The following is an 11,593-nucleotide window of genomic DNA, read 5'->3' as shown; positions in this document are numbered from 1 at the left end:
AACGATATCTCGAAAAGGCCTCCACCTATAGAACTAAGGCCCACTCTCTTTTAAAATACTCATTAACACCTTTCATTTGATACCCATATCGAACAAACAAATTCTAGAGTCACCCCTGGTCCACTTTTATGGCGATATCTCGAAAAGGCGTCCACCTATAGAACTAAGGCCCACTCCCTTTTATAATACTCATTACACCTTATATTTGATGCCCATATCGTGCAAACAAATTCTAGAGTCAACCCTGATTCACCTTTATGTCGATATCCCTAAATGGCGTCCACCTATAGAACTATGGCCCACTCACTCTTAAAATACTCATTAATACCTTCCATTTGATACACATGTCATACAAACACATTCCAGGGATACCCTAGGTTCATTTTCCTACATGGCGATTTTCCTTATTTTGTCTCCATAGCTCTCAACTGAGTATGTAATGTTCGGTTACACCCGAACTTAGCCTTCCTTACTTGTTTAAATTAGAAAAGTTTTTTAAGGGCTATCGCCCTTTGATAATTATTTGGAAAGCACTCCGCGTGTATTTTTGCCATGAAAAGCTTCTCAGTGAAAACTCATCTGCCTTGCAGATGCCGTTCGGAGCCGGCATTAAACATGTAAACATTTGTGAGTAGTGAAGAAATTTCAACTAGTAATAATCGCACTTCAGTAGAACCTTATTGCTAACGATATCGCCTTTGCGCAAAGTTAAGTAGTGAAGAAGTGTATCAACTGTGTTATCTATTATAATTTTATCAAATTTGGGTGTTGGCACCTTGAATCTGAACTTTTTCTGTACTATCTTGCAATGCTGACCCCATGTGTATCATTTCTTTACTTGGTCGTGAGCATGTCACGTCTTTCCCTTGCACGTGATCACCTTGCCTTGATGCATGTTAAAATTACTCAGTTATAGACCTGCGGGTTTTCTGTGAATGGATCAATCTCAGACATCGTACTAGTTTTGATAACGATTACCCAAGCCTCAATTAACTGTTATTGCATGGGAAAAGCGATATTGGTGCTTCCATGGAAACACCTCTCGAGATATGAAATAAATCATCGCGATAAATACTTTTAAGTACGAAGTTATCAACTTTCACTCGTATGTGAGCATCTACGTTTGTAATAATGTCAGCTACCACCAACATATATACGACAGTAAAATAAAAATAAATTCAGCGATCAAATCGAAATCGATATTTAGATCATTTGCTATTTTAAGTGCAAAAACACCGGACGGTACGATCAATTGTCGACTTATATTTATGTTTTAGAAAAACTGTGGTAGGGTATGAGAGGTTTAAACCACTAGCAAGAGCATGTGTCATCAGGTGGATATGCGGTGCGGGTGGCAGAAGAAGACAAACGGCCGGATATTGTATGTATGTATGCGTTTGTAAGAATTTCATGAAATTGCCATAAAGTTGCAGGCGATGCAATAAAAATAGCTGACGTTCACATGCCGACTGTGTGTGCCACAATTGGGGGCAACAACATGCAGTTGGTTAGATTTAGGGCTGAGTAAGGGCTAGATAGGCATATGTGAGGATCATTCTTGGCTAAAAGTTGTATCTAGAATTTGTTTGGCGAGCGTGTGGAGCAAATGATGACAAGAATTTTAATGGTTTGTGGCAGTGACTAGCAGTGGCTGTAAAATGTTTTGCAAAAAAGGAAAGGGTGGCTGAGCGATAGCTATTGAAGCCCTACAACTAACAACAAAACCGCTGCTGCTTTAAAGCAAACATATCCTGAAAATATTTTATATATGTTTATATGTATATAGTTTTTTATACCGCCCTAGTGCTTTTATATCTACATGCCAGCCGGTAGTTCGTTAAAACATTTTCTAGAATTTTGAGTAGCTAGCGATTATTGCTGACTCGTTGCACTAACATAAATGCGATTATCTGCAACCAACAGTGCCCTTAAAATAATAAAATTAAACTGAAACAACAACAAACAAAAACAAAGTTTCGTCGCGTCGTGAGTTGAGCGATTTAGTGCATCACCGACGCTGCAGGCATCCACCAACTTCAACCACCTCAAACACCTAAATATAAAATTTGAAAATACATATATTCAGTGTCTCACTTACAAGGCAATCCGCTTACTCACTTACGGACTAATACATACGCACTTAGATATTGTTTTGCTGTCAGTTGAGACAGTCGTTCATCAATTTGATGCCCCATAACACGAGTTAATTGTTATTATTTTGATGGTTTTTTCGTGCAAAAATTTATTATTCTTTTGCCAGTGGCTTTTTTCTTTCCTAAGAGTGCATATGCGTGTGTATGTGTGTAGTTGTTGGCGGTTTGAGGTGTCAATCGAGGTATTGTATTATAGCAACATCAGCGCTATCTTCACCTAATATCTTACTCCATTTACTGTCGTGTACATATCGACCAGTAGAGGAGGCAACCAACGTCAACGTTTCCATTAATACGAACATTCACTCATAACATCTTGATGACTTTGGTGCTGCCAATTTTTATTGAGTTGGTTCTAAAATAAAGTTAACAATTAAAATATATGTGATCATAGGAGAAATATGTGGATGTGCACATTAGGGTGACCCTAATTTTTTAGGTACCAATTAGAAACATACTACATGTGTGCTGTAAACGAAACCGAATTGAATAAAAAGGCGTGAGTACCAAGTACTTGTGAACTGGGTATGTAAACTTACAGGTGTACATATATATAAAGTTAAAGTTTAAAAATTAACTAAAGCTCGCAAAGGGATTGAAGTGAAATCTTCACCGAAGCAAATAAATTCCGGCTTCCGTGGAAGAGCTTCATCGGCTTTTTATGGGTAATAACTGGTATCGACAAGTTATTATTTTATTATCTAAAGCTAATAATTGTTTTTTTCCTTTCATTTTAATGTGGTTTGACGTGGCGGGTCCCAAGCCCAGCGCACAAGGATGAACATATTATTTGCAAGTTTATATAGCGAGACAGACGCCCGCTAGCACCTGCACCTCGTGGTGGACAGACGCTGCCGATGAATAATCCCCCATAATTATCGGCTCAAAGTCGAAAGCGAATAGTTGTCGGTTTGCTGCCGGCTTGTTATTGCCGAGTCCGCGGCATTCTATTGGTTTCTTATTGGCTTGTTATCGACCGGCAAAAGTCAAGCATTTTGTATTGAAGTTGTATCGGTGTCCTATGTGTCATCGTTGAAAATTCGATTACACATCGATAACAAATTGAAAGCACTTCGAAAAGAAATTTGATAATAAATGGACAAAATTTCAATAGCAAATCGACAAGTTTTAGATAAAAAACCTATAACTTTTTTATAACATATCGATAACTCTTCGTTGAGTAATAAATAATAAATTGACAGCTTTTTGTTAAATAACCGATAACTTTTGGATTATAAATCGATTATTTTTCAAAAAAAAAAACGAAAATTCGTCGAAAAAAACTATAACTCATTGATACCCGTTATTTCATATTTCATATATCTTTATTAAGTCAAATTGTAACACCCTTACTGACTAGATTACAAGTTTACTTAGTACTAGTTTAACAATTTTAAATTGAGATTAACTGAAATAAGTAATAAAGCTCAATGCGTGCCTTAAACAGAGATCTTGGCATGGCAAAATCCAGATCAAGGCTTCTGTATAGCAGATTAAATTCTACAAGACCTCTTAGCAGAGGTGCGAACCTGAAGCAACTCGAACGCAGCACTTCAACGCGGAACGTACTGTGAAAGCGGAGAGCTGTGTTAAGAACTTTGAAAGTCAATTTCTCAAGTAATTCTGCACAGTCATGTTATGTCAAAAATAAACATTACGCTTTGAACAAAACATCTAACTTCAAGTGGCAAGAAATTGATAAATTGATAAGTATCATCTAGCATTGTAGGGTGGCAGGGATTAAGAAAATGTAGAGGTTGAAGAGCAAATCGTATAATCTTGCTCAGAATTCTTTCAATTTTTAAAGAGTGTGAAGAGTATATCGGATTCCAGATGACTGAAACATACTCTAGCTTTGAACGCACTAAAGCATTGTATAGGATTTTCCTGGTATATGGGTCCTTGAAATCCTTAGCATATCGTCGTATGCAAGCTATGTTGGTATAAGCCTTTGGTATGAAGAAGTTTACATGATTACCAAAAGTAAAAGATGAGTTAAAAATTACGCCAATACCGCGAAACAGATTAATTGATGCAATAGAAAGATGTGAAATCGAATACATGAAAGAAAACACATTCACTGACTAGTATGTCGCAGCATTTACAAATATTTATTCGCAGATTATTTTGAAAAACCGAATTATTAATAGAATTCAGATCTTCTTGCACAATTTTTTTTTTAATTTCAAAATCAAGTCTAAAACTCTTCTATACTTCGTCTTTAACACATCTCCAAGGAACCTTTCCTAATCTTGTTTTGTCTTGCCAAAATTTAGCTAGGGCATGAAATATCAAACAGCCTATATTTAGACCAAAATGCATAATCTTTTGTCAGTCAAACTTAAGTTTAGCAAAAAAAATTATAACAATTATTTCTTCAAACTGGCTCTAGGTCAATAAATTAAACAAGTTGTTGTTGTTTTTGTTCCAATATATTTCGACAGACGCTGCCCACCTAACATCTGAACTCATTCCCCGATGACGATCTCCGTTGGAGATCGAAATATATTGGAACAAAAACAGCAACAACTTGTTTAATTTATTGACCTAGAACCAGTTTGAAGAAATAATTGTTAAATTTAAAGGTCGCCAAAAATCAAAATTTGTTAAAAAAAATTATGTAAATCGAACGACCTAATATATATGTGTCTTACTTAAAGCACACAAATTGTTAACACATTTGCGTAGGTATGAACTAAATTTCGCTTCCAGTATTTCGATAGCATCTAATCCTTCTCTAATCATTTATCTAAAACTGCTGTAACAGCCATCTTAGACGTGTTATGAAAGAACTATATAATTTTATGAATCCGCAACGAAGCTATGCATTTGCATACTGTATATGAATATATGTAGGTAGCGCGACGCCAGTAAAAGTGAATGTCTTAATTTTGATTTAGCCCTTAGGGTTTATTGGGCTAGTCATGCAATTTTCTGCCGTATCAATTGACAATAATGTTCGACACAACCAAAAAGTGGGCGATCCTTAGGGAGTAGTGAGTGAGTGAGTGAATCAATGCCAAAGGCTTAGGTATCAAATGTTATGGATTTTTCCATTTTACACTCCGACGTGCTAAGCTTTGTCGTTTATTTATTTTTATACTCAGCGTGCTTTGCACACAGAGTATATTAACTTTGATTGGATAACGGTTGGTTGTACATGTATAAAGGAATCGAGATAGATATAGACTTCCATATATCAAAATCATCAGTATCGAAAAAAAATTTGATTGAGCCATGTCCGTCCGTCCGCCCGTCTGTCCGTTAACACGATAACTTAAGTAAATATTGAGGTATCTTGATGAAATTTGGTATGTAGGTTCCTGAAAAAACTTTGTAAAATGGGTGTCACACCTGCCATATTAGGTAGAAGAAAATGAAAAAGTTCTGCTGGGCGAGATCAAAAGCCCTTGGAATTTTGGCAGGAATACTGTTCGTGGTATTACATATATAAATAAATTATCGGTACCCTACAGATGATGTTCTGGGTCACCCTGGTCCACAATTTGGTCGATATCTTGAAAACGCCTTCACATATACAACTGAGGGCCACTCCCTTTTAAAACCCCCTTAATACCTTTCATTTGATACCCATATCCTACAAACACATTCTGGAGTCACCCCTGGTCCACCTTTATGGCGATATCTCGAAACGGCGTCCACCTATGGAACTAAGGCCCACTCCCTTTTAAAATACTCTTTAATACCTTCCATTTGATACCCATGTCATACAAAAACACATTCCAGGGTTACCATAGGTTAATTTTCCTACATTGTGATTTTCCCTTATTTTGTCTCCAAAGCTTTCAGCTAAGTGTGTAATGTTCGGTTACACCCGAACTTAGCCTTCCTTACTTGTTATATTTTAGGTTTTCTTCTTTAGAGACCTTTGAACTTCAAAGCGGTAATTGAAAATCACTTTTTTCGCGAAATCCGTTCTTTTCTCGGTGATTATGCGAAACTATGGTGTGCCATCTTTGTATGTTTTTTATGTTCAGAAACTGAATGCACACGACCAATGCAGCAGTCAATCTATTCCGAAGGATCGTGGCTCTGGCTATCACGGTAATTTTAATTCAAACCCAAGACATTAAATCAGTGTTCCTAATTGTAAAATAACTAGCAAACCTGGCAGACATTGCTCTACTCTAATTTTGATCTATCAGAGTTGTTAATGAATGCAATCACCCCTCAATGCAATTCATGCATTTCCATTCCTGGGTTCCCATTCCTTTTGGGTTGCAACGTTTATTATTTCTTTTATTAATGAACACATTTTTTAGTCGTTATTATTGTTTGTTAGTCCGGACTAATTATTTTTCTTTTGCATTTCTGATGCTACCCCAAATTTAAAAGCATTACTTTTATGGAATAACAAAATTCAAAAGCATTCCGCGGGTGAATAACATAGAAAAGGAATGCAAAGTATTGCGGAATTCATTCCTCCAAGAATTGCCGTGGATGCCATCAATGAAATAAAAAAGGGAACAAACGGTTTTTATTCATTATTCCGGACTAATAAAAAATTATTGCAATCTTCTCAGGTTGCATTCCTTGGAATGCATTCCTTAGCAACTCTTGGGCCTATCTGCATAGATTTCAAGAGCTGTGGGCATACATTTTGTATGTCGGGGTTGATTCTGGATAGGTAAGAGTTTAACCTGTTACAGTATCCAGATCGAAGTTTAGCTAGAGTTACTCGCGTTTCCCTGGGGAGCATGCGTTCCTCTTCCGCAAGTTTTGGGTACTGTTCTTTGAGTACTAGATTCATCGGGCAAATCCTGGCATAAAGGTCCGGCGCCTGTTTATGGAGTCTGCGTCTCTGTCTCCGCCTTCGTCTTTTTCCTCACTTCTTTTCCGCTCCATTTATCTCTATCTTCCTAACTTCGTCACACTCTTCCTCATTTCTGTCTCTTTTTCATTCCCTCTTTTCCCACTTCCTTTAGTTTTTTTTATTCTTCTTCATCAATTATTCCCAGTCCAAGTCCCAGTCCCATTCGAAAAGATCCAAATTTCAGGCAAATTAAAATATCGAAGAAGAATATTAAATCTCCTTGGTGTACAAACATTAGCATATACATACAAACATACCAAAAAACAAAACTTTTGTTTTCGATTTTTTTTAAATCTTTAAAATTTGTACGAAATAGTATTTTTCGAGAGGTGTACACATCTATAAAACCTTTAAATGTACTGCCGAAGTTAAATAGCGTTAGCGAATGCTGCCTTTTTTCACCACTCGATCTAATTCAACATGTAAGAATATTTGTGACGCACAATGCGATGTGGGGAAAGTCCCACTCAAAACAAGTTTGCTCGTACAGCTCACATCGCACAAACACACGAGCTGTTTTGTTTTTTTTTTTTTTGGAAAAACGTTTAAACTCATATTAGAAAGGAATCAAGTTCTTTTTTTGCAGAAGAAAGTAAATATTTCAAAATTTTTGCGTAAAGAAGAAACATTTTAATCGATCCATCCGTTTTTGATTTATAGCTGCGTAAAAATAATGTTCTGACTTTTTACTATATTTTGGCAATTCCCCACGCCCCTATAATATTGTAACGAATTTTAGGAAATTCCGCTTATTTTCAACCTTCTACTAACGTTCGAATCACTAATTTTTGAATAAATAACTGCACTATTCAATAATGCAAAATGGCCTTTATTAAAGTACTTCACAATAACACTTCTACTGCTCAACAGATAGCGTGCTTAAATCAAACTGATTCATCGTGCCTCAGCTGCTGATGCTTTTATATTTTTTGGTTTCCTCGTCAACATATTTCTAGGCATTTCTATTTCTAGAATTTCCTACAAGCTATAAAATTACCTGCTATAACATAACTACAGATGCACGTTATAGCTTCTCATATGCGCGTGTATATGTGAGTGATACTTTCACAAATAATTGACTATTTTTGGGAGCATCTCAGATAAGATATATGTATGTGTTTGTGCGTCTTTCTCCGCTGGGTGTACATACATATTTTTAGACATAATGATTGATTCGTTTATGTAGACACAAGTCACTGCCTGCTTTATTGTTGTTGTGGCTTCATTTACTTAGCATCAGACCAGTGATGTGAGTATCACATAGTGTCACTAATATTCTTTACACTATACATTTTAACTGTATTGAAAATGCCTATCTCACGTAAGCTTTCAAATGCAAAATAGCGTTTTAAAATCGGAGCATTCTGTGTGAATTTTTGAGTTCCAACAGTATTTAGCGACTTTATTTTTTAAGATTTATAGATTCCGAATAACGGCATTCTTAAAAAATTACTGACTTCATGAACCACCCTGCGCATGCTTAGCAGTGGGCAGGAGTTTAACCTAAGAATGCATGTAATTTTTGTAAGGTGTATAATATATATGTATAAATTATTACGGCGCCTTAAAAGCTTACACTTTTTTATATTTTCTGGCATGATACATTTTTATGTGCTTATCTGTATATGTACTTATGTATGTGTGTGTGAATATACATTTGAGCTTGAAAACTAACATTTGATATGATTTAGTATCAATAAAGTGTTATGAGCCGATGGGCAAATCAGATTTCTTGGAAACCTCATTAACATGTTTCTCACGTAGATATATAAATAAGTGTTTATTAAGTAAAAGCTTTCATGTATGATACCCAAATGTGTAAGTGTAGTAACTATGTTACACTTGTGTTTGCAAAGATATTGTGCCAGCGTAGTTAGCATCCTGATGCGGGCATTAACAGTTAAATGACGTAGTAAATCTTCCCCACAACATAAATATGTTACGCATATGATCAAGATTAACATAAAAATTGGCGAATTTACTTCCATGTGATGTGCTCAGTTAGTGGGTTATCACGAAGTAATAAAATAAAGTTTTAATAATGCTGATAAAAGCTCGCTGTCGATAGATAGATAGATATCATCATGGTAATAAATAAACAAGTAAGGAAGTCTAAGTTCTGGTGAAATCGAACATTACAACCCAGCTATACGCTTGAAATGCTGTTGTTGTTTGTTTTGTGTGCTTACATATGGTTCTATTCTGAACTTATTTTTCTTCGAGCTATGGCTCCCGAAACATAGAAAATTGTTTAGTCATAAAAGGGGCGGTGCCACGCCAATTTTTTTAAATTTGAAGTTTTTCCTATTTATTGTTATAAATCCACTTGGGAAATGAAATACCATTGATATAAAGCTCTTTTTTGCAAAGATATAGCTTATTTCATTCGTCCACGACCTTTTTAAAAATATTTTATATAAAAGTGGGTGTGGTTCTTAACCGATTTGGCTAATTTTTCTTCAAAGTATTCCTTATAGTAAAGGCAACCTCTCTGCTGTATTTTGTTACGATAGGTTTAACAATTTTGGTTTATGATTAAAAATATTTGTAAAATTGATTTGACAAAGAATAACTCACGCACACACATGTTGTCATCAGCCGAAGTTAGTTGCTCACACATACACACGCATATATGTAGCTCAATTACCAAGCAGGAGATACAGCAGTTTCAGAAAGCGAAAGGTTTAGACTTTAGAAGAAATATGCGAATAAAGCAACGGGGAGTATAAAAGCAGCGCTAGCTGAGTAATCGGTAATCAGTTTGATTTAAACACGCAAGTGAAGTACTCTCAAAGTAGTATGATAAACACCATTTTGCATTACTGAATATTGATGTTATTTATTCGACAATTTAGCGATTCGAACGTTGCAGAAGGTTTCAAATAAGCGGAATTTCGCAAAATTCGTTACAATATGTAAAAAGTGGGCGTGGTTAACATCCAATTTCGCTCATTTTCAATACCAATATATGTGGGTTTACACAAATAATGTTTTATTCTTCACAATTTTGTCAATTTTGTAACATAGTTTATTTCAATTCATTGTTTGTATTACATTTTTACATTTATATATTTATTTTAAAACTAATTATTATTTATTTGAATGTTGTAAAAAAGCATATCATATTTCTAATATTTCATATTTTAAATTCTCGTATTTTAAATTTACGTTTTCAAGTTCACGAGAAGACGACGACTGTTTTTAGAAACTACTACGTTAATTTAATAGTTTTTTCCTGAGCGTGTTGCTTTTCTATCTAAATGCACAGTGTTTCTATGCTCAGTGTTATCCGTTCCTACATTCGGCCGTCCTGACGTTTCATTCGTCCCGAATGATGGTCCCCATGGCTTCTTAAACTCTGCTACTGTCGACGTACACTTTGGACCCTCATTCTGACCTATTTTTCTACTTCATAACGGTCGTGAGGAAGTTTTTTTGTTATTTTGTATGGACCTAAATTCTTTGCCTTAAGTTTGAGGCCACTGCCAAATTGAGTGCGTTTAATAGCAACTAAGTCATCTATTTTATAATTAATCGCTGACTTACGTTTCGTATTAAAGCATTTGCGGGTTTCTTGCTGAATTTTCAGTATGTTTTCTTTAGCTTTATTTCGAATTTCGTTACGTTCAGAATTTATATCTTTCATACTTGCGTCTTGCATAAACTCTTTAAGGGCAGGTAGGTCCTTTAAACGCATATCACATCCCGTTAAAATTTTAAAAGGCGAGTACTTGGTACTTCTTGCCGGAATACTATTTATAAATTGCTGGACGTGATCTACATGCCTGTACCACTGTTCCAGATGTTCCTGACTTAGTTTTGCCAACATAGGCACAATTACACGGTGCATCCTCTCGACTTGCCCATTTCCTCGGGGCACACCTGTAGTTATAGTATAATGTTGTATACCCTCTTCTTCGCAATAATCCTTGAACAAATTAGATGTGAAAGCAGAACCCTTATCCGAAACTATTCTTTTGGGATTTCCAAAAATACTAGCCCGCTTTTTCATTTTTTCTACCACCGCAGAAGCTCCGCTATCTTTCGTTGGATATAACCGAACGAACTTTGTGAACCCGTCTACTACAACAAAAATATAATTATATTGCTTATTCGTGGTTGTCATGGGACCTACGTGATCGACATGTAAGGTAGACAACGGTTCAGTGTCTTTGTCGATTGGTGACAAAAGACCTTCCTTTTTACCTGCCTTTGCATTAACCACGATGCACTCAATACAACCGGATACAACTCTCGCTACTTTTGAGGACACTTTCGGTATGAAGTATGACTTTTCAATAATATCCTGTGTCTTACGTGCTGAAAAGTGGCCCTGCCTAATTTCTTCCTCCATTTGCTCCGGTACAACGATAATTTCTCTTGTTGGATGCTTGTAAAGGACACCGCGAAATGTGTAAAAGTCATCATACGTATCCTTTTCTAGAATCTTTAAAACCGCCTTCGTCCAACTGTCCTCTTCTTGCGCTTTTATCAACCTATGACGCAATGTATCTTCAACAAGCAAACAATGAACCCGACTGAGCGCATCTACGTGCCTCATTTGAGACCCTGATCGATGCTCGATTTGATGATCAAACTCTTGTAG

The 11,593-nt window shown here is 35.9% G+C and overlaps 1 non-coding gene across 1 annotated transcript; it reads right to left on the bottom strand.

Annotated features, from left to right (window-relative positions):
* Positions 1–592: 592 nt before the first annotated feature.
* LOC137238959 (U4 spliceosomal RNA) lies at positions 593–710 on the bottom strand. Its single transcript, XR_010949261.1, has one exon. It is a non-coding gene; the product is annotated as a U4 spliceosomal RNA (small nuclear RNA).
* Between the last annotated feature and the right edge of the window lie 10,883 nt (positions 711–11,593).

This window comes from Eurosta solidaginis, chromosome 1 (genome assembly GCF_040869045.1).
Source record: "Eurosta solidaginis isolate ZX-2024a chromosome 1, ASM4086904v1, whole genome shotgun sequence".
Lineage (NCBI taxonomy): Eukaryota > Metazoa > Arthropoda > Insecta > Diptera > Tephritidae > Eurosta > Eurosta solidaginis.
Note: the sequence above shows the minus strand (reverse complement) of the source record. Positions and strands in the feature narration are given on the sequence as shown.